Raw genomic sequence first — 25569 nt, 5'->3', positions numbered from 1 at the left:
TTGGGCGGTTGTCACTTCTTTAGGGACTTTTGTTTTGTTGGGCGGTTTTCACTTCTTGAAGGATTTCCCGTCCTTTTTTCGTTGGGCGCCAGTTATTTAAAATGAAACAACTTTGAGTACTTGACTGCAACTGAAGTTGCGATCAAAATGATCTTTATTTATAATCACAAAATAAAAATGTCAATAAAATAAAACAAAGAATTAATTATGCAGACATATCGTCAGCATTTACAAAATATCAAATTATGCAGACATACCGTCAGCATTTACAAAAAATGTTAAATTCTTATTAAAATAACATAATTAAAATAAACAAGAAATTGCAGACAGTTAAATGAACTTTTATAAGTTTAACAATAACGCAAACGCAGCAAAATTGAAAAAGTAAAGAAAGAGGGAGTATTCATAATTAATTAAATTAGTGTTAACTTATATGTCTGCCGATCGCGGGTTTACAGTGTAAATTACTTTAAAGTAACTGATTAGTAACTATCGCAATTTTTTTTCAGAAATTTATTAAGCATTGTTGTTGGTTGTTTTTGTTTGAAGCATAGCAAACACACGCGTTTCAATTACAATTGAACACAAAAAAACAAAGTAAAAAATAAATAAAAAATTTGAGAGTATTTCGGCCGTATAATGTATATTCTTTCATTTCCTTAAAATTTAAATTACATTCATTTAATAAATTGGTTATATCTGGCAAAAATTCTAAATCTAAACATTCTTTATTTTGTTCTTATTTTAAGTGTTTGACATTATGTTTGCTGGGTAGCTCTCTCACCAATACATCTTCGTTTTTATTTTTGAACATCACTGGTTTACACGCACAATTGAAACACACTGATATTTAAATATCTTTCTATGTTAAGGGCCATTTTTTGAGATCGTATTTAAATATGAATTATTTTTAAATTCAATTTAAATACGAAAATGAGTTTCTCAGTGCTTTTTTAAATGATACTTAAATGTAGGGTTCTATAGCTGAAACAAAAAGTCGACTTTTCGACCTTTCGACTTTTTCCGTTTTTTAAAAAGTCGACTTTTCGAACTTTCGATTTTTGGTAGTTTATGAAAAGTCGACTTTTCGAACTTTCGACTTTTTAGTTAATCGACTTTTTTCAACTTTTCGACAATTTTCGTCTTTCCGACTATTTTCGACCTTTTTCAACTTTTTACCATTTCTTGTAAAAATACATGGTTTCTACATTTATTGATGCGCCTTTTGTAATGTTTAGCAATAAAAATTAAATTTATCAAGGCGATAATAGTTAGAATAATGTTGTAAGAATTTTGTGTAGAAAAAAGCTTTATTTTATAATATATATGGGGGATTTCATGTCAAGTGAACCAACTTTTGAAATCGATGTCTTCCGATCGGGATGAAATTTGCACCAAGGTTAGCTCTATTGGATAGTAACTCAGACACAATTTTTCAACTTTTTTGACTTTTTTTTAAAATACGCTATTTTTTTTTATTTTTTTTTTTTTCTTAAAATAAAGTTTAGATATTTTCCTTGAACACCTACTTGGTCGCTTAGTGGGATACGAGTGGGATATCTATCAAAATAAATATTTTGTAACTCAAAACATAAAATTTTTGACTTTTTTTGCAAAATCAAAAACTTTGTTGACTTTTTTTTTTCAAAATGGACCCTTTTTTAATCTTTTTTTTTAGGTCAAACAAAAGCTTAGATATTATCCTTGAAGACCCTTTTGGTCGCTTAGTGGGATGCGAGTGGGATATCTATCAAAATAAATATTTTTTAACTCAAGACTTACAATTTTTGACTTTTTTTTTTGCAAATACGATTTTTTTTCCAAATCGGCCTTTTTTTTAAAATTTTTTTTGTAGTCAAAAGAAAGCTTAGGTCCATTCCTTTAAGATATTTTTAGTCCCTTAGTGGGATGCGAGTAGGATATCTATCAAAATAAATATTTTGTAACGCAAGACATACAATTTTTTAATTTTTTTTTGCAAAATCCAAATTTTTTTCCAATATGGGCCCTTTTTTAATTTTTTTTTTTTGCTCAAAAGAAAGCCTAGGTCTATTCCTTTAAGATATTTTTAGTCCCTTAGTGGGATGCGAGTGGGATATCTATCAAAATAAATATTTTGTAACGCAAGACATACAATTTTTTAATTTTTTTTTGCAAAATCGAAATTTTTTTCCAATATGGGACTTTTTTTTAAAAATTTTTTTTGCTCAAAAGAAAGCTTAGGTCTTTTCCTTTAAGACCTATTTTGTCACTTAGGAAGATGTGAGTAGGATATCTATTAAAATAAAAATGTTGTAACTCAAGACATTCAATTATTGACTTTTTTTTGCAAATTCGAATTTTTTTTCAAAATGGGCCCTTTTTTAAAAATTTTTTTTTAGTCAAAAGAAAGCTTAGGTCCATTCCTTTAAGATATTTTAGGTCCCTTAGTGGGATACGAGTGGGATATCTATCAAAATAAATATTTTGTAACTCAAGATATACAATTTTTGATTTTTTGGCAAAATCAAAAACTTTTTTGACTTTTTTTTAAAATGGGCCCTTTTTGTAATTTTTTTTTTTTGCTATAAAGAAAGCTTAGGCCTATTCCTTTAAGATGGTTTTGATCGCTTAGTGGGATGCGAGTGGGATATATATCAAAATAAATGTTTTGTAACTCAAGACATACAATTTTTGTGTTAAAACATTTATTTTGATAGATATCCCACTCGCATCCCACTAAGGGACTAAAAATATCTTAAAGGAATGGACCTAGGCTTTCTTTTGAGCAAAAAAAAAAATTAAAAAAGGGCCCATATTGGAAAAAAATTTTGATTTTGCAAAAAAAAATTAAAAAATTGTATGTCTTGCGTTACAAAATATTTATTTTGATAGATATCCTACTCGCATCCCACTAAGGGACTAAAAATATCTTAAAGGAATGGACCTAAGCTTTCTTTTGACTACAAAAAAAATTTTAAAAAAAAGGCCGATTTGGAAAAAAAATCGTATTTGCAAAAAAAAAAGTCAAAAATTGTAAGTCTTGAGTTAAAAAATATTTATTTTGATAGATATCACACTCGCATCCCACTAAGCGACCAAAAGGGTCTTCAAGGATAATATCTAAGCTTTTGTTTGACCTAAAAAAAAAGATTAAAAAAGGGTCCATTTTGAAAAAAAAAGTCAACAAAGTTTTTGATTTTGCAAAAAAAGTCAAAAATTTTATGTTTTGAGTTACAAAATATTTATTTTGATAGATATCCCACTCGCATCCCACTAAGCGACCAAGTAGGTGTTCAAGGAAAATATCTAAACTTTATTTTAAGAAAAAAAAAAAAAAAAAAAAAAATAGCGTATTTTAAAAAAAAGTCAAAAAAGTTTTTGATTTCGGAAAAAAAATATTAAAAATTTTTTATTTTTTTTTTTAAATATTTTTTTTCGAAAGATCGAAGAAATAGCTATCTATACTATTTGGAACACATTTTGCTAAGAACAATAGGTAATAAGTTACATGGATAAGAAAAAACCCCGGTTTGACCAAATTGTCAAAATTTTACCCCCTATAACTCAGAGAGTTCTCGACCGATGTTGTTGAAAAATTGTGTCTGAGTTACTATCCAATAGAGCTAACCTTGGTGCAAATTTCATCCCGATCGGAAGACATCGATTTCAAAAGTTGGTTCACTTGACATGAAATCCCCCATATATATAATAAATATATATTTTTATATTTTATGCAAAACATAATGCAGAAATTTCATACTATTTTAGCTCTTGAGAGTGATTCTTGTACAGTTTTAGAGTTGCTAGATATAATGACCGTACTTATAAATAGCCTCAAAAGTAAAATAAATGACAAATTTGAAAAAAATTTCGTCTAATGAACAAAAAACTTTTAAGACTGAAGTAGAAGACCTTTTAAAAACAGCGGTCAGCTATTTAGAACATCGTTTTTTTAAAAAATAGCATTTTTAAATTTAAAAAAAATCATGTTTTCTTTACAAGATTTACAAAAACTTTCGTAAAACCTTAAAATATCTGAAGAAATAGATAACTATAAACTATAGATATATTGATTACTGCAGCCTTCTTGAAGTTTATAAACAAATACCAAGAGATTTGTCAAATGAGATTTTGTCCTATTTTTTTTACTAAAGGTGAAACGAATGAATTCGAGAATTTAAGAAAAGCTGTATGTTTCGTATTTTCAATACCAGTAAGCAAAGCTTTTTGTGAAAGATTTTTTACTATTTTAAACAATCTTTATACTATAGAAAGAAACCGAATGTCATTCAACCTGAAATATTAATACGAACAAATTTATAGGAAATTTGGCCAAAATTCGTAAGCTCAAAAACGAAATAAAGTGGCAGTGTTTTTAGTATTTAATAATATAAATACATATGTATATAACGGACTGAACCGAACAAATTTAAATTTAGTTAAATAAATTTTAAGGGATGAAATGAAAATATATAATTGTGATTCTAAAATTTTAAATATTAACACACTGATATATTAAAGATTTTGTAACGTCCTCAAATTGTTTAGTTAATTTGAAAAAACTGTTTTACGATAGGTCGTAGTACTTTAGTACCTCTAACTCACATATTTTTAGACCGAAAAATTGTAAGCAGTTATGGAAAGGCAAAGAATTAAGCTTTCATAAAATGTATACATAAAATGTATTTTCTATGAAAAACTATTTTTTTGTACAATGTTTTAAAGAAAATTGTATATAGACAAAAACGAGACATTACCTGTTAAAATCGGTTTAAATTTGCAAAAGTTTGTAAACGTTTTCGAAAAAGTTCGAAAAAATTGACTTGTAAATTAAAAACTCTACAAATATTTTACTAAAAAGTGTATTAATGAAATGTTGAATAAAACCATGTTTTGTTAAGAACTAAATTTTCTTTATACATTGCTATAAATTTGTATAAGCTATAATAAATAAGTTGAAAATTTAGTTTTCTTTAGATATTCTTAACAAAAACAATACTTATAACTTACTAGAGTTGTGTAGCTCATGAATGACCTAGTTCAATTGAGCTATTCACTCAACTGAGCGAAGTGAATCATTCATCATACTGAGCGTTTTCAGCTCAGCACTGAGCGTTTTCAGCTCAGCACTGAGCGTATTCAACTGAGCGGTTTTGTTTTATGCTCATGTTTCTTTCAGTACTCATGAAAGAGCTGCACAAGCACATTCATTTGTCATCTTCAATGTTTCACATTTGTGCTGTTTTTCTATAGCGAATGAGCGTTTTGAGTGGACGTTTTACATGTATTTTGTTTTTGTTACAATAACAAAACACATGTTAAATTTCCACTCAAAGTACTCGTTCGCTATAGAAAAACAGCACAATTACTCGCCAATTCTGTAACATTCTTTCGCTCACTGACATTGAAAAGTAAGTGAGTATTGTGTCCTACAAAAATAAAACTATCATTTGAATGTAGGTTTGTTATGTGTGTATATAATCGTATGCTGCCGCGTATATATTTTTGTTTCAAGAATTATTAGAGTTATTCAAATTGTTTTTGTTTTCATGAAGGAATTTTTATATGTGTGCTATTGAATTAATGTGAATTTATTTATGGTGATGTAGAATGAAATAAAGAAAGAGTATTGCTACAGTTTGTAAGTAAATTTCATAAAAAAATAATGAAAAAGGGAAATACATAATTGTTATTGTTAAAATAATAATTGTAATTGAAAGTATGTAATTAGTAAAAAAATACTATTTCAAAAATACATTAGTGGGATTATATCTAACAAAACACATAATTAAAAAATATACAAAGTACTGATATTCTTAATTAAATTAGCAATATTATTTCAATCACTTTTTTTAGAAAACATATATCTTATGCACTTTTTTACTATACTGCTACATCAACAGAACATTTGTCTGCTGCCATGACCGACCTATCGTCGGTTTTTCGCTGTTTTTTGGAATGTCAGTTTAGAATTTCTGAATTTAAGGAATAAGATTTATAAAATCTTATTCCTTATATTCAGAAATTCTATTTATATATTGTTATATCATAAAATAATTAAGTTAATATATATATAAGTTGTAAAAGTCAGGTAAAAAATATATATTTTGCCAATTGATAACTAACATTATATAAATGGGAAAACACCCAAAAAATTGGAACAATATTCATTTTGGTTTAGTTATTGTCACATTTTTATTTTGGATCACAATTATCAGATCATCAAAATATTTTTCCTTTTTCAAATTCCAGTTAATATCTTAAGTTTTTTTGGTAATTTTATTATTTTGTGGGAAAAGAATACCTTATAGTTAGTGAATGTTCTGCTTAACAAATATTGTCTAAACATTTGGTTAGCATCGGAAATTAGAAATAATAAAAAATTAACTCTTTTTTCCGCAAAAATATTAGTTTAAATAAAATACAATTCTCAAAATGAAATGGTCATCATACAACATACTGAGCTAATGAGCTAAAAGAGCAACCTAGTTCATTTCAGTGAGCTGAGCTGAAAAGAGCGGTCACTTCACTGAGCTAATAAACCCAACTCTATAACTTACAAATATATAAAAAAAATGCACGACATTTTAAAGCGTAATCAATTTTCTTTCTAAACCCGTTAAAAAATTAAAATCGGACAAAAACTGACTGGTCGATAAGTTGCCGAACATCACTTAAAACGGTTTTTTAGAATAACTTCTGAATTTGAGAGTGTTCTGAAATTTTTTGACACAATTTGCAATGTACTCAACAAGACCTATAACTCACGCTTTGTCGTTTTCCAAGTTTTTTTCTCACTGTAGCACCGTGTAATACATATACATTTATGTTGACTAGACAAAACCAAAATTAACATTTTCTCAGTAATTTTTTAATGTCCAGTTTTTTTTTATATGTTCAGCTTTTTAGACGCCAATATCCAGCTTTTTGCAAATCTGAATCTGGCAACCCTACTGCTCATTGATGCGAATTTGTATGGAGTTTGATAAATAAATATACAAAATACAAGTTTTGTGCACTATATGCAAAATGCTCTTAAGTGAAAGGCAGGTAAGTCAAAACTACTGTATTAGCATACACTACAAAAAATGCAAGTGCAATATTTTTTTTAACAATCCAAAAAGTCGACTTTTATCGACTATTCGACTTTTATCGACTATTTTCGACTATTCGACTTTTGAGATAACATAATCGATTGTTCGACTTTTTTCCGACCAAAAAGTCGATTTCGACTTTTTTCAGGAAATAGTCGATTGTTCGATTGTTCGAACAATCGACTATTTCCTAGTTTAAAAACCCTAGTTTAAAAGAATTTTTTTCAATTAATTTTTTCAACGATTAAAAGCATAACAAAGACTACGTTTATAAGTAGCCTATTCGCAAATAATAATAATAATTTGCAATTAACTAACTCTCTGTTTATATGTCACTTTGGTTACGGACAATTTATTATTTTTTTAAATGCAAAAATGAATGAATTGAAAATTCTTGATTGTCTTGCAATCCAATTAGTGCAAAAACGCAATGAAATATTTAAAAAACGAAAGAATAACTAAAAACATTAAAAAATATGGCAATGCTTAAAATCTTATTTGCAAATAGTGTCGTTAATCAGGAATTGTTTTCGTGTGTTAGCTATTTGCAAATAAAAAATTAGTTCACTGTTTATACGGCTTTTCTACTTTCAATATATTTATTTGCGAATAAGTCGTGCGTATAAACGTAGTAAAACAGAGTAAGGAAAACAATTTTTAACTCAATTTGTAGTAAATATGAATTACCAAAAATTTAAAAATTTTATTATTAATTAACTTCAAAATGAATTCAATTTAAACAAAAGATTTTGAATGAAGCTACAAAATCCCAGCAAAAACTTTACTTACCTAGTAAGCCAGCAAGTAATATTGGAGCAAAGTGATAACTACTTATTATTTGACTGAAACACTAGTTACTTTTGTTCGAGATTTTAAAAAAATCATGGGTCCTACTTCAGCACCGGTATACCGCGGTATAAGTAGTTAAATCAAACAAGAATATGTAGCTAAAAATAAAAACAGAAAAAATTGATTGTGTTTGATAGTCAAGCTGCTAACTCACTGCTCCATGTACGAGTTATTTCATTGTAAGTTAACAATAGTTTTAACATCAACATATAAATGAATATATGAACAAAAAAATGAATGGCTTTGACTGGTGGCGAACCACTAACCTCCCGTTTTCCAGTCAAACACACTAGATAGCTGTGCTAAATGCAAAAGTTTATTACCAACCTGTATAAAAATAAGTACCTATTCTAGTAAATAAAATAATGTGCTGGGTAACCACCATTCATTACAAAATAATGCATGAGGTAACTAGTTGCCCTTACAAAAATTCACAAAATTTTAGCTGGGAATATACGTTGGGAATGAATTTATGGAATGAAAGTCAGACATTTTTTAATTACGGATTAAGATTTTAGTGAATTAAGCTCAAATTTAATTAATACGAAGCTCTGATATAAAATGATTATAACACTAAGTTTTATATGAAATTTTGCTATAATATTCCTAATTTACAGTATCATCATATGTTTCGGGAATATCCGAGTATGTGGAAAAAAAATTCCTGATCAAAAATGGTGGGGAAATTAAAAACCCTAGTTACTGCTAATGTATCCAGGGTGTCGTCAATTCTTGGTAGCTGTCTTTCTTGGTAACGTCGCACAGTGGTTCATTATCGGTTTTCATCGGCCAAAACTCTGTAACTTTTGAACCGATAGAGATATTTTAGAAATTTTTTGATGTACCTTGAATTTTTCTCCAGTTTTAATTTCATTAAAATTGGTTCAGCAGTTGTTGAGAAATTTAAAGCTAAAGTTGAACTTTTAATTTTTTTATAGCATTTAGTATGATAATGCGGATTTTTTTATTTTTTGCATCAGCTTTACTTAAAAAAAGTTGTAAGCAGATAAAAACAAGTAAGAAAGTATGTTCGGTCAAGCTCGACCATATAATACCCTACACTATAATTTATTTTCGTGAATGATTTTCGGAAGAGGGCATTATATGGGAGCTACAGTGAGCCTCAAATGTGAGTATACACCAAAAAATATTTGATTTTTTTAAGATAATGTAAATCCTAAAATCGATTAAAATTTTAATGCTTCGGTTTGCTGGAGATTGAGTTGAATAATACATTCGGTTGTGAAAAATTTAAGTCGGACTATAATGATTCTGTTTATACCAACATTTTGAATTATAAGCGGGCCTTATATGGGAGCTATGACTTATTATGGACCGATCGACATGAAATTAGGTCGTGTGTGGAAGTTATTTCTGTTGAATTTTGTGTTTATCAGGTATGTTCTGCAAATCACATTTTATAAAAGTGCTTTGAAATCACATAAAAGGAGCTCTGTGCACATAATTTTATGATTTTAAAACGTTCAGCAAATGTTTTCAAATCACTTGGTTATTTCTGCGGCTATTACAAGGAAAATATTAAAAACAATTATTTAAATAAATTAAACAATATGTCCTTTATTAATTTTCTTATATAATTACTTGTTTTATTAAAAAAACACTTAAAATTTAATAAAAATCTAGAGACACCTTTTCTGCTGTCAAGTTTATTTGCTTTTGTGATTTCTTTTGTGGTTTCAAGTTTGTTTTCAGTTGTCAGCTGTTTATGATTTTCGAAAATATATGGAAGCTTGCCAGACTAAAATTTTTTAATGTTTGTCTAAAATATGTTCAATATCTTTGAATTAATTATAGAATTTGTCATAAAATGTATAATATTTGTTAGATTATATTATAAGTTATCAATATGCGTTAAGTTTTTTGCGCTAATTGGAAAAAAAAACTGCAACAAAGTTGAAGCAAGTGGTAACCAAAAGCAATTGTGTACTGTGGCAGCTTTGCTGTTTTGTTTTCTTTTTGACGTAGTGGTTGAGCTTGCGCCATAGTTTTTGCAAAATTTTTATAAAATGTAACTCCATTCTTTTTAATTCCATTAAAGATATAACATAAGCTCCAGGCATTTTTTTATTTTCACTTTAATATTTCTACAAAATTATTGGCAAAACAAAACATTTAAAATAAACGAATCAGCTGTTTTCTTGTGCTTTCGAAAATTTAAAATCACACCGAAAAATACAATAACGGTGTGATTTACAGAACAGGCACAAATCACACGTGTGATTTTCAAACGGCATGTGATTTGAAATCACGTGGATTACAGAACAGGCCTGTATACCAAGATTTTTAAGAGATTTGTGCTCGTTAAAGAGATTTTCGGAAAAGCGTATTATATGGGAGCTATGACTAATTATGGACCGATCGTCATGAAATTAGGTCCTGATATATGTCCACTTGAAGTTTATTTATGTTGAATTTTATGTTTATACCTGTAGTTTTAAGATATTTATGCTCGTTAAAGAGATTTTTGGAAGCGGGCATTATATGGGAGCTATGACTAATTATGGACCTATCGGCATGAAATTAGGTGAATTAGTTTGAATGGCATTAATTTCGACACAAAATATAGCGCTACTTTCTTTCTTCTTATCTAACACAACAGGCGAGCTCCAAGGACTTGAATATGGTTCGATTACTCCATTCCGCTCATTTCGTTTTGCTAGAGAAATACTTCAAGGCCTCGCTTCGCTAGTATTTATTTGATGGTTGACAATTGCCGTTCTACTTTGGCTTTGACTTTTTTAGGTAAAGACGGAGGTTCTATTATTCTAATAGAACACACTAAAGTTTCTGACTGTGGTGGATGTTTTTGATAATCGAAGGTAACTAGCTTTCTCACTTGAGTCCTATTTTAATATCCGACGTTAAGGGGTAGTTTTGTCCCATATCCGAAGTAATGCTGTGACTAATCATGAAATCAGCACCAATGATTACTTCGTACACAATGTCGGCAACAATAAATACATGATTGACGATAACGTTGGCAATGGTTAATTTCAAATTTACTTTACAATAGACAGTAGGGCTGACTTTCAAAATGTTAGTTGCTTTGTATTTGAACAAAGTATACTGTTTCATAATGCTGGCATACAGAATGCTTACTGTGTATACTATTTCAAAATGCCGAAAATGAGTATTTTAAACGCAGTAAAAAAGCAATCACGCATCGGTTTTATAGATGATGCTTTCTTTGACAATTTTTTATTTACGCACACAAATAAAAAAGAAAAGAATATAGAAAATGGCCGACTCACAAATGGAAGTAATATTATTTTTTTGGATAAAAAAAACTTAATAAAAACACCAAATAAATACTTTTATATATTTTTCAGTGAAAAAATTATAATTTGCATTATGTTTTCATTTCATATCGTAAATGTAAACAAAGTATATAGTTGCATTGCTTAGGAAGTTTAAATATGTACATTAGGGATATAACTATTGACAATTTTTGCAAATATGCAAATTGCCATAGCATAGTCGAATAGAGCATTAAAAAATATAAAAAACCACGATATTATTTTTTCGCGGTTGTTAAAAAAGTTCACGTACCAAACGCAATAAAGTTTTACATGAAATATTTTCAATTATTTTGAAACACAATATATTTTATTTTAATAGTAACTGCCTACATACTTTAAAAGATAATTTTTAAATAAGGGAAGTATCCCTCACACTTGCAAAAAAAAATATGAAATAATTTATATAAGTTTTCAGAGAAAAAGAAGTTTGGTTTATTTTAGAAATTGGTGTTGGTGCGTGATGTTTTTGATTCCAAATGATCTAAAAAATGATTTTCATTACTTATACAACATTGGCCATCACGTGGTGGTATGCCAAAAGTTTTGCCAAAATTAGTTATATGCCTAATGTACATAATTAAAATACCGTATGTGAACTGCATACAAACTTTGCATTGATACATTTTGGAAGTCAGCCTAGCTGTGCGCAGACTTACCCCACATAATGGTTCAATTGTTTTCTTGACCAAATCGGGCTTGACGATAGACTGTGATGGCCCATTTTATTACGGATATGGAGATTGTAGGGCCCTCAGATGTGGGAGCTAGTTCTTGCCCCGTAGTACTAGCTCATTTTAGTTTAAAGGTGACTTTTGTGATGAACAATCATTCGCCAACTGCTCGTTTCTTGGTGGCGAAACAGGTCTGGTTCGTTTTCTCGGTGCTTTGCAGTTCGCTGCATATGACCAATTTTTCCGCAGTTATAGCATTTGATTTTAGCTTTACCTTGTTTCTCATTTAAAGCCTCTAAAACTGTCTCTTGTATTTGACTGACTTTTTTATACCCTCCACCACCATAAGTGATGAATGAGGGTATATATAAGTTTGTCATTCCGTGTGCAACATTGAGAAATATTCATCTGAGACCCAACAAAGTATATATATTATTGATCCTTATGAAATTCTAAGTCGATTGAGATATGTCCGTCTGTCTGTCTGTGTAAAACACGCTCACGTCCAAAATAGACAAAAAAAATTGGTAAACTTGCAAGAAAAATGTTTAATGTTCTCCTAAGCAGTTTGGTATTAAAAATCAGCAATATCGGTTCAGTGAAACCAGAGTTATGAACCAAAATGTGAGACAACCTAAAAAAAACATGATAATTTTAAAATTGTTTTTGGTATTTGTGCAAATATATTGCAGATAATACCATCAAATTTTACACAAGTTATTTTTTGTTAAAAGGACTAACTCTGGTAAAAATTATGAGAATCGGTCCATGATTTCACCTAGCCCCCATACAAATTTCTACCCGAAATATGGTTCTATGGTCCGTAAATGCCTATCAAATTGCAGTATCCACACAAAATTCAGGAAAAATAAGTTTCGTGCTTAAAAAAATCCCAACACCAAATTTTTTGTGAATCGGCCCATATTTGACCATGCCCCCATATAAAGTTCACTTCCGAAAATCACGTAAATAAGCATAAATGTCTTATAAATATCCTTATTAAGTTTAAATTCGTCATAAATAGTCCCCATATATACCAAAATCGCTATACCTAATTCTATGAAGATCGTCCAATAATTGGTTATAGCTCCCATATAAGGACCACTTCCGAAAAACATATTAACCTACATAAATATCTGAAAAATATAAATATCAAAACAAAATTTTATACAAATCTCTAATTTATATTTAGAAATCATACTACAGGATTTTGTGAATATCGGTCCATATTTGACCATAGCTCCCATATAAGGTCCACTTCTGAAAATCAGTTAAGTACTCATAAATTTCTTATTAATAGCTTTATCATGCTAAAATTCGATAAAAATAATAAGTTATAAATAGAAATTACTGTACCAAATTTTACGCAGATTGGCCGATGCAACAAATGAAGACTTTTGGAAAAACACAAGATCAATACAGTATAGGTTCGACTCTACTACCAAAGGGTAGTAAAACCCTATACTCAGTTTGTCCATTTTGGTGACCGATTTTTTTTTATGTGCCCCCAAATTTTCTGAAAATCAGTGGGGGCCTCTAAAAAAGGTGTCATCAGTTTTTGGTTAACAGCTAATTCAGACTTTGTGATACGGCTTAACTTTATATGGCAATAATATAGCTAAGAGTCCGCCAAATAAATTTTGTTAAAATTTTTTACCAAAACATAGCTTTTTCGTGCACTTTTGTTGAAAAAATATAGAAAGAAAATTTGTTTTTTTTACTTTTTTTAGAATAACTTCCAGGGACTCCTAATTTTTCTATAACAATATTTAGCAAAGATGTAGCTACGGTAAAGTTTATTAATGCCTTAATGTGGGCCCATGTACGGATGTTGCCATTAAATCCATTGCTATTGTATGTATCAGTTTAAACGGTTGTTGTCCCAACTAAGTAGATGATTGGTCTGCTGTAGCGGGTCCTCAGATACATGTATGATGTTGCCATAAGGATTCAATCGATTGTTTGTGTCAGTTTCGTTAATCGGTTGTTGATCCAGCTAAGTAGATGATTGGTCTGCTGTAGCTGGTCTAGGATAATGGTGCTGCCATCTGTCGTTGCCTAGAAACAACGCCCTCTGTGTATTTGGTGTAGTGGTGGGGAACCTTGCTGATCTTTGATTCCTACCTTTTTTCTCCCAGGGGGTGGCGGGCTACCTGACCTTTTTCCATGATGTTATCAACTTTTCCAGGTGGAGGAGTGGTCAGGGGGCTTCTTGGATGGATTGTTTAGAGGGAGGTTAAATTTAAAAACTCGAAAACCATGATTTAAATTTTTCGTCCTCTGCCAGGGATCGAACCTGGGGTGCTTGGTTTTATAGGCAAGCACTTTAACCACTACACCATGCCGCCACATTTCACTGACTATATTTCTCTCATTTTCAGCTATAAGGTACGGATTATTAAAGTTATACCTGAAAATGAGAGAAATATTCCCTGACTATATTTCTCTCATTTTCAGTTATAACTTTAATAATTCGGTTTTGAAATAATTTTCGTCAATGACATCGACTCTGTTGTTAATAACCTCAGACATTTTCTGAATTTTCTCATCTGTTGCTCTAGAGGATTCTTGAAGTTTCGCTTTCATTTCAGCTATGTGTTTAGTAGTTTATTTGACTTCAGCTTTAACCTCAGCACGAAGTTTCTCGTTGTTGACTCTTGAACTTCAGATAACAGCTTTTCGTTGTTAACTCGAGTAGTTTCTAAGATGGTTCCAGAATTTTCGTTCGCTTCTGGGAATTTCTCTTCCATTTTTTACATCATAGCCGCAAACATTGTGCTTAAATCCATGTTGCTCGTTAATGTACGGCTACATATCTCAGTTTCTTCTTTGTACTCAAATTCGTAAATACCGCCGCTTGAATTCATCTACGAGCCTCTTCTGCAATTCTGTCCTGTTACCTGCTGTTTGTAGCTTCAACTTACTCAATTCTTTCTTGAGTTGTTCAACTTTTAGGTCTTCAAACTTCATGCTTATTATTTTGCAATCCCACTTCTGACACCAATTTTTACCTTTTTAAAAGCAGGGGTTTATTTCCTTTAAATAAGCCGGATACTTTTGATTGCAAATAATAACCGTTTAGTAGTTTAAAAATTGTAACAACTCTTTATTTATTTAAAATGTACAACAACAACAGTTTAAAATAGTCACTCAATTGTTTTATACCAGGGACGTAACAATTATAAGATAAACGACAAAAAATAATTTTTAACCATTTATATTGATGAATTTATAAAATGGTTATAATTAACCATTTTTATAAGATATATTTTATTTTGGTTATCGTAACCAATTAAAGTAAGAAATATTTTTTTTGGTTATAAGTAACCATTATATCAACCAAAAAGTTTTTTTGGTTAGAAATAACCATTACAACCAAATTTATTTTTTTTGGTTATCAGCTATGAAATCTATATATATAAAAATGTATGTTTGTATGTATGTACGGAATGAACTCAAAACCGGCTAGACCGATTTTGATGAAATTTTCAGTGAACCTACAGAATAGCCCAGCGAGTAAAAAAAAAAATTTTTTTTTGTAATGGTTATTTCTAACCAAAAAATGTTTTTGGTTGATATAATGGTTACTTATAACCAAAAAAAAATATTTCTTACTTTAATTGGTTACGATAACCAAAATAATATATATGCAATGATAATGGTTAAAAATTCCCAATACTAAATAAAAGGAATTTCCTCGTAACCTTTTTATCTGAAATAAAAAAATAACAGTTATATTCCGTCCCTGTTTTATACACGTTTATAAATTCGCCGAAATACACACACTTTATAATGTACAAGTATAAATTGGTAGTTGATGTCTTTACTTAACGATGTTTCAAATTTGACTCACTCGTTTGGTGTTCTCATGTCCAATTTATATACGCTGCATTACCATCTCGAAAGCTCTATTTCTACAATGATCTTCAAATTAGAATATTCGAATTCTAGAGCATTCGATATTAAGCATTAACCATTTAGTGTTGCCATACTTAAAAACAATGTTTAACCCAAAGCTTTTATTCAATGTTAATAATACCCACAGATATGTTACAGTTTAAGAGGTGCTGCTGTTTGAGAAGCATTATACAACTTTAAACCGACCGTTAAAACTGCTATATTTAAATTCAAGTACAATTTCGTAACAATATTTTGTAAGGCAAAATATTTTAGGAAAAACTGCGACAAATATTTCTGGTTCTTTTTGTTCTGTTTTTTTGTTGTAAATAAAAACACTTTTGTTTGTTTTGGTTTTAATTTGTAGTGTTTGTTTTATTTATTTAAATTCAATTTTGGTTTTATTTTAATTGTGTTTTGTTTAATTTAAAAAATTTAAAGTTACAATTTATGTTTAATGTTACACTGTTGAATGTTCAAACTAGAGTGATCTTTTGAGTTATTAATAAGCTAAGCTGAGCTATTTTTAGTACAAAAGCAAAAGGGAATGTGAGAACAAAATAATTAATAATATATAATAAAGGACCGTTATTACAAATAAAGGCTGTTTCAAAATATTGTGTGTTAACATTAAACATTCCGGCCCCCATGACATGCTGATATTTTACCACAGCTGTTGAATGGGTCCAGAGACAAGGTACCCCAAGGAAGACTTTTCATCTACGACTTGACCAACTTTAGTTTGAATGGCTCCATCTCGTCTCATAGTTGGATATACATCACTGCCAATTTCGATTTCTGCGATAGTGTTCGATTGTGGTGTATGGGTGATGTATGTATTTGGTGTATGGATGATGGGTCCAGAATAGGGTTTTCATGGAAGTTGATCAGTTACAAACGCTGTAATTTTGGTGAACCACTTATTTTTGTCGCTGTGGGATCGTATCTCAAAAACTGCAAAATTATGAGCATACTTCATTATTGTCTTGATTTGGTGACAAATGATTTGGATATTAAGGATGTCGTCAACTCACGATTAATGATGGCTCTAGTGCTAATCGAGGTATGGTTGTGGGTCTGCTCGTCATGATGGCTGTGGGTTGGCTCGACTTGATGACTGTGTTGTTTGTGTTGCATCATTTAGCAATGTGTTGTGGCGTTTCTTGCAGATATGGCACCCGTACTCGCTCTTGCACACTTGTGTTTTGTGGGATCGAGCAAGACAATTTAAACAATAATTCTTAACGACCATGAGTTCGTATCGCTCGGTTGGATTGTAGCTTAGAAACTTTTTGCAGGTGCGAATTGGATGATCCTTTAAATGCCGCATGAAAATTGCCAGTATTTGTGGTTGTTGGGATGCCATACCTGTAAATATAAATGTTAAAACAATATTAGTGTATGTAAATAGTTAAGTTGTTTATTAGTTTCTGAACAAAACCACAATTTTTGTAATTGGTCTAGTGATGACCCCATTTTTTGTATAGCTGTCGACAACTCTATTCGGCCCATTTGTCACTCGTTGGGCGGCAAGTTGTTGTTTTTGATGACTACCGTTGACTTTAACGTTGTCCCTCTGAACCTTCCATTTGAATCTGGGATGTAGCTCGGCTAGGTATTCGGACTTCCATCTTTGGCAAAATGAGTGGTAGATGACCTTTAGGTGTTTCCAGCGGTTGATGAGAGTCAGATTTTCGCTGCTTACAGCAGGTTCGGCTGGGTACAATAATGGAGTTCCAATAAGGAAGTGGCCAAGGGCAATGGGATAAGATAATTTGGGTCATCGCTAGCAGGACTTAGGGGTCTAGAATTTAGGATTCTATATGATTAAGAATTGTTGATAGCTCTTCAAAAGTGAATTTCATGTTCGGTATCATCTTTTTGAGGTGAGTTTTGAATGACTTTACACCGGCTTCCCAAAGTCCGCTCATGTGTGGGGCTCCTTCCAATCGATGTTTTGGTGACTAAAGTGTTAAATGACTTGATTTTTAAGAGTTTTTATGAAGTCTGGACGGCCTTTTCTGATGAGTTCTGCTGCTCCGACGAAATTTTTCCCATTGTCTGAGTAAATAAGTGCTGGACATCCTCGTCTTCCAATGAAACGGGAGAATGCTGATAGAAACGATTGCGTTGTTAAATCATTTGCTGCTTCAAGATGTACTGCTTTTGTGGCGAAGCATACAAATATGCAAATGTACCCTTTGGTGATAAGACACGCTCGGCCTGTGAAGTTTTTGATGTCAAAGGGACCTGCGTAGTCTACTCCGGTTGCAGGAAAGGGTCTTGATAGAGTTGTGCGTTCTGTGGTAATGAAGCCATGATTTTGTGTGCGTTTTTTGTACAAAACACAAGTTTTACAATTGTGCATTACGTTTTGACCAGTGGTTTCAAGCTGAATATCCAATATTCTGTGCGTAGAACTGTGTAAATTCAACTATTAGACGTAAAAGTTTTGAATTATTTTTTTTTCATATTTATTGTATCTTAACAAAATAATGTGAACTATCAATAATTTGTTCAAATCTTAAATCTAAATATTAATTTTTATTTAAGTACCACCACAGTTGGACGAAAAATTATGTTTAATTTATAGATCCTATCATCAGCGCAGGTCTCATTATCTCATTAATGTTCGTGCAAGTGGGTTTGGGTGAACTTCTAACTTTTTCAAATGTGGCTCCGCTTGCTTTTTATTTCATTTTTCACCAGGGAGACACCTAGGTCCTTATGAATGTTAATATTTCTCACATACCAAGGCACTGATATTATCATTCTTAATATTTTATTTTGGAATCTTTGAATTTTTTCAATATTAGAAGCTGAGGCCGTACCCCATAATTGAATTCCATAGCACCATATGGGTTTTATTATTGAGCTGTACTGCAAAAGTTTGCAATCTAAACTCAATCTCGAGTTTTTACCAATTAGCCAGTAAATTTGTAGTAATTTTAACTTCAATTTCGTATATATATGCTTTTTCCAGGTAAGACGTCGGTCTAGATGCAGACCTAGATATTTAACTTCAATTTGTTGAGGTATTATATGATTATTTATTAGGATTGGAGGGCACGATTGTCTACGCAATGTGAAAGTGAGATGTATACATTTTTGCTCGTTTAGTTTTATTCTCCATTGTTTTAACCACCTTTCTATGTCGACTATGGTCTTGTAAAAGTACGGATGCTTCTTGGGGATTTTCATGAATGGCTAGTATAGCTGTGTCATCAGCAAAAGTTGATATGTGGGTTCGACTGTTTGTAGGCATATCACAAGTATATAGCAAATATAGGAAGGGACCCAGTATACTTCCTTGGGGTACGCCTGCTTCAATAGGCTGTGGTGAACTTATGAAGTCACCGTCTTTAAGAACGAACTTTCGATGACTTAAATAACTTTCTAGAAGCTTGTGTGTGTTCACTGGTAAATATTGTTTTATTTTTATCGATAATCCTTCAGAACAATATTTTTTTTCTTCAAATGTCTTGGATATGATTTCTACCAACCTGTGAGATTGTGCTATGGTGATATGTTTTTCTCGAAATCCGAATTGATGAGTTGGAATATAATCAAAATGATTCACTATCGGCTTTAACTTGTGCATTAACAGTTTTTCGAATAGCTTTGATATATTTGACAATAGGCTAATGGATCTATATGATTCTACTTTACTGTGATCTTTTCCCGGCTTAGGTATCATTGTAACTAAAGAAGCCTTCCATTCTGGTGGATAATATGCAAGGCGTAATAATGCATTAAAAATAAATAGGATTATTCTTAATGCAATTTGGGGTAGCTCGAGGAGCATCTTGTTACTGATTTTATCAATACCAGGTGATTTTTTGGAGTTTAAATCAACAATAGCCTTGTCAATCTCTGAAATCTCAAAACGAAGTGGTTCAGCTGCAGTAATATGGCGTAAAGTAGGTGGTAACTCTATTATGTCGTTTAACTCGTTTGGGGAAAATACATTTTTTAGATGACTAACAAACAGGTTTCGTTTTTCAGTATCGTTTCTCGCCCAGCCTCCACTAAAATTGCGTAGAGGAGGTCTGCTCATAACAGGTCTTTTTAATTTTTTTGTAGCACGCCATAGAGAGTAATTTGAGTACTGGGTGGCGTCTAAGTTCTTCAGATATTTATTAATTGACGTTTACGACATTTTTTAAGCTCCGTTTTAAGTTGAGGGGATCTGTAGAGTTGCTGCTCACGATGAACTCTTCTTTTTCAGCTAATAACTGTTCAATGCCTGCAGAATAGAGTCTATTGTTGGGTTATTTGAGTCGCGTGTTCAGCAGCAAGTTTTAAGTTTTGTTCAAAATGTTTGAGTGAGATATCGATATCTTCTGGTGTTCTTAGCGATATATTTTCTGTACTGTGTGTGCTAATATATTTTCTATATTTCAACTAATTTATTTTCGTGCTTGATATTGCAGAGTGACCATTAGGGGATACTATTTCTAGGGGGTTCAATATAGTAACGAAGGTGGGTGAGTGATCTGAGGATAATTCTAATTAAGATTTAACCTGCATTAGTTCCATTGGTAAATTTTTTGTAACTGCAAAATCAATGACATCGGGTATTTTGCTTGGGTCAGTAGGCCAGTATGTTGGTTCTCCGCTCGACAGCACATTCAAATTCAATTTAGAAATTGTATTAAACAAAGCGCAACCTTTCGGGGTTACAAGTCTTGATCCCCAGTGAGTATGCTTAGCATTATAATCGCCAGCTGCCAGGAATCGGGGTCCTAGTGATTCGTAAAAATGTTCATATTTGTTTTCAGTAATCGAAAACCTTGGAGGTGGATATATCGACGAAATTAATAGGTTTCTGTAGCAATGATCTAAACAGATTGTCGTAGCTTGAAGATAATCTTCTCAAATATCACACATTGAATGGTGTTTGATACGGGTTTTAATTAAAATTCATTTATCTTAAATCTTAAATAAACTTCTAGACGTCAAATCCGTTTCCGAAACTAACTTCATGACTTTTAAGAAAATACTCGAGTTCGTTTTTATGTTGGGAATGCCGTTAGCGTTCCAAAAACATATTATTAGGCAGTTCATGGTCTGTTAAGCACGGCCTGCATTGATTGCATATTAAGCATTTCTTGCATTATGTTACTCATTGAGTTTGTAAAGTTATTTACCGATTGCAGAAGAGTTTCTATTGCAGATTCTAGTCTGGTAAAATTGAAAATTGGCGTTTGCTCTCTTACCTCTGGGTTCATATTTTGGTTTTGTGGTTGACGGACTTGCATCTGAGTTTGGTTGTTTCTTAGTACATTTGCATATTTTTCTTTGTTGTCATATGTCTGTTACAACGGGGGGTAGTTAACACTGATGTTATTTAATGGCTGATCGGGGTAAATCTTCGGTTTATGGCTTTGTGATTTTTTAACAATTGACAGGACAACCCCTGTAGTTCGCTATGTGATTACCTCCGCAATTGCTGCATTTTTTCATTTTAGGATCATCCTTGGATTTGTTACATTGGGATTTGTTATGCAACTCTCCACAAATAACACATACGGGTAGCAATTTACTATATGCCTTGGTATGTCCATATTCTTGGCAATTCATACATTGGACGGGGCCAAATCGTTTATGTGGTTCTTCTACCGTAATTTTACGATGCAATAAATACTTCAGTTTATATATGGGATGTGTTTAATTTTTTTTCAGATTTAGGACACCGGGTTCAAGTTCAACACGGAAGAGTTGTTGGGGTTTTTTTCGCGATTTCTAATGTTTATCACAATTTTTGTCTTAAAACCTTTATCTTCTAAGCTTTGCTTTATTCAACATTACAGTCAATAACCTTTATTACAACTTGTAGACCCTTGCTTCCTTTCAGCTGATAAGTGTAAAAACTTTTCTTTTGAGTTTCAAAATCTGTTACAACCTTTCTGTAATCGTTTTCACTATTGACCTGTATTTTAGTTTCATGAATCGTGCCTTTCTTGATTTAGATAACGTAAAAAGAGTTCTCTCGTATTAATGAGATAAGACTCTGAACCAGTGAATTTGAATTATTTTATCTCAAGTAAATTGGGGGCGGTTTTGTAGAGTTAATTTTATTTACTGGTTCATCTGTTTCACATTCCAGAATAGAAAAACGATTTTCATTGTTTAGTCTAGCAGTAGTGAACCTGCTAGACTTATATAATTTAGCCAAGGGTGCCGCTTTCGAAGACTTGGGACTTCGTGCCCGTTTTAATACTGTAACATACCGGTCCATTCCAACCTTTATTTGGGATTTATTATCTTTATTTAATGGTTGACTAATCTTGGGTATAGCGCCTCTTAATGGGTTAATTTTAATTGTAGTCGGTGTGGTGGATTTCGTTTCTGAAGCTGATATTGCTAGCATACTTTCAGGCGTATATAAAGTATTTGTATTTTTTGGTAACTCCAGATTAACAGCTGTTGGGTTTTCTTTTGTTTGACAATCATTAGTTGTTGACAATGCGGGGGAACAAGAACGAGCACGGTTAACAGGCTTGGCGGTTAAAAACAAGCTGTCATCTATTATTCTGTTTGTTTTGTTTATTTTTTTTCCATCTGCTTTAACTGTAACGTATGCATTTCTGCCGTTTACACTTAACCATCGCTCACTGTTTTCGTTAAAGAGACTCATTAAAGAGTAGTTGTAAATACTTTAGTTAACACTCTTGATCTATATTTAATAGTTAATGCACAAGGTTCAAAGAAAAAAATAAAGAATTTTCACTTATTTGTCATTTAGTTCTTGTTTTGATTTTTATTTATTTAATAATATTAAATTAAAAGCGTCCTGTCGCGTAATTAATAAACAGGTGTAATTTATATTTATTTTCCGAAAGAAATAACAAATTAACTCGGAGTAAAAATAAAACACGTCCAATTTCAATCACAGTGTGATGAACATGAGGCAGCAATATTGGGTAGCGTTCATTGTACGTTAACGCTTGTGATTGAGCGAGTCGTCCATTAGCTCTTATAACTCCATTGCGATCTATGAATGGTTTTAAGGTCTGCTTGAGTTTCAAATGCTTGTGATTATCTGAGAACTGGTTTTGTTGAGTCCATTGGATGAGTCGGTTTTTGACGGATTCTATTTCTTCTCGTGTGATTTCTGCTGAAGATACGCGAAGATGATTTCGGTTGGTTCCTGTATTTCTCCAGAATCGCATGACATATGCAAGCACTCGATAAGCGCATGATAGGTCTGAGAAACGATTAATAGTTGAGAAACGATCAATAGTTCTTCGCTAGTTGTGGTCGTAAATGCTTCTACAGTTTTAGCTTCTAAGTTGGTGTCTTCCATTCTAATTTGTTTTGGCCATTGATTTTTATGTAATTTTAGCCAGGAGGGTCCAAACCACCATAGGTTTTGGTTTTCTAATTCTTGGGGAGTACATCCTCGGCTTGCTACATCTGCTGGGTTTTCCTTGGATTCTATATGTTGCCAATTTTGATTTCCGACCTTTTTTAGGATTTCTGAGACACGATTTCCTACGAAAGTGTTCCATGAGCAAGGGGGTTTCTTTAACCAGGACAGCACGATTGTTGAATCGGTCCAATAATAAGTGTTGATATTATGAATTTGAAGATTTGGTATAAGTCCACATTCCAGGTTTGCCAATAATACGGATCCACACAATTCTAAGCGGGGCAAAGATATTTGCTTAATTGGAGCTACACGTGTCTTTGAAGCCAGTAGAAATGCAAACACTGAGTTTTCTGATTCTATTCGGGCATAGAGAGTCGCTGAATAAGCTTTTTCTGATGCGTCACTAAAGCCATGAATCTCCACATTACAATTTGGGCTAAATTGAATACATCGGGGAATTTTCAATGTATTTATTTTGGGGCAGTTTTTTTTATGAATTTTTGCCACTTAAAACAAGTCAAGGATTTTAGTATGTCATCCCAGTCTACTTTGTCTAACCAAATCTGTTGCATAATTGGTTTTGCTTCTACTATTATTGGGGCTATCCATCCACAAGGGTCAAAGAATTTGGCAATAGTAGATAAAACTTCTCTTTTGGTGTAGTTTTTCTTTAATTCGACATCTGGTGCGGTGAATGTAAATGAATCTGAAGAAATGTTCCATTTGATTCCAAGAGCTTTCGTTCCGGGGTTTTCGGACAAATTTAAACAATCGAGAGGTAGTAGAGTCTCATTCGGTGAATCTTGTATGAATCGTGGGTTATTTGAGGTCCATTTCATCAGGTCGAATCCAGCGGATTTTAAAACTGTTGTAAGTTCTTTTCTTGATTTGATGGCGTCATTTAATGTGTGTCCACCTGCTAAAACGTCATGTTTTGTGAGAGAGGGTGAGTTGATTTTTATTCTTCAGCTAGTTGAAGAATGTTTCTGATGGCCAGAAACGGTGCACAGTTGACTCCAAACGTCACTGTCAGGAGTTCGAAATCCTCAATAGGATCGTTTTCTGATATTCTAAATAATATCCTTTGATATTTGGTTTATTACTGCGTGGTGCGCAGGTAATAATTTGGATTTATGTTGATTTCCAGGGGAGAAACTTTCCTCATATGTCCTCGATGTACTCAACAATTACTTGGTCGTATTGCTCCATTCTCAAGAACTGGGCCATCGCTATGTTTCTCGAAGTTCCAATTTCCAATATTAGGGTATTCAATCGGTTAACCGATTAAATTTGGTCGGTTCGAATAATTCAAAATTACCGATTTTCGAATAACAAATAAACCGATTAATTTGTGTCGATTAACCGATTAACCGAAATTTCTGTTTTTTTGCACTTTAACATATTTTTTATACCCTACACCACCATAGTGGTGTAGTGGTTGGTACATATTACTTTTTCGGCCCAAGGACCAAGCCTATTGAAACTGGCTGAAATCGGTCCATTATTTCACCTAGCCCCCATACAAATGTCCCCTCGAAATTGGACTTTATCGGTCATAAATGTTTAATTTATCTTTGTATCTACACAAATTTCGCTCCAAATAAGTTTTATATATACAAAATTCATGTCACCAAATTTTGTTACGATCGGTCCATAATTAGTCAAAGCTCCCATATAGACCCGCTTCCGAAAATCACTTTAACGTGCATAAATCGCTTAAAAATGTTGGTATACACACAAAATTCAACATAGTTAACTTTAATATAGACATAAATCACACGACCTAATTTTATGGTGATCGGTCCATAATTGGTCATAGCTCCCATATAAGGCCCACTTCCGAAAATCACTCACGAATATAAATTATTGATATTTTAAAAGAAAAATATTTTTACTCATTTACTTGGTGTAGGGTATTATATGGTCGGGCTTGACCGACCATACTTTCTTACTTGTTTTGTATTTATTTTTCCATTTTAATTCAAATACAACATTACATATTTTTTCGAACATCCAAGAAACATGTTCAGTGAGTATAACAACTGACATATTTAATTTACTTCGATGGCTTAATATAGAAGAAAGAGAAGGAAAAAACTCAATAAAATCTGAAAGTTAAAGCCAAAAACTAACAACTAAAAAATTGTAATATATTAAAAAATACTTTGAGAAAAGTTTCTTGTTTTAATATAAACCAAAAAATATGCATTCAACATTAAATGAGTTAGGGGTTTTCTTCAAAACAATTTTTGAAATGAGTTAGGGTTTTTTTTAATTACTGTAAATCTGTTATTCTTCAACATAGAAAACTGAATTTTTTAAGGGAGGTATACTTGAGTTTTGTCTACCAGAATATGTAAAAACCCCGATTTAAAAAAAAA

The sequence above is a fragment of the Calliphora vicina genome, chromosome 3 (genome assembly GCF_958450345.1).
Source record: "Calliphora vicina chromosome 3, idCalVici1.1, whole genome shotgun sequence".
Lineage (NCBI taxonomy): Eukaryota > Metazoa > Arthropoda > Insecta > Diptera > Calliphoridae > Calliphora > Calliphora vicina.
Note: the sequence above shows the minus strand (reverse complement) of the source record.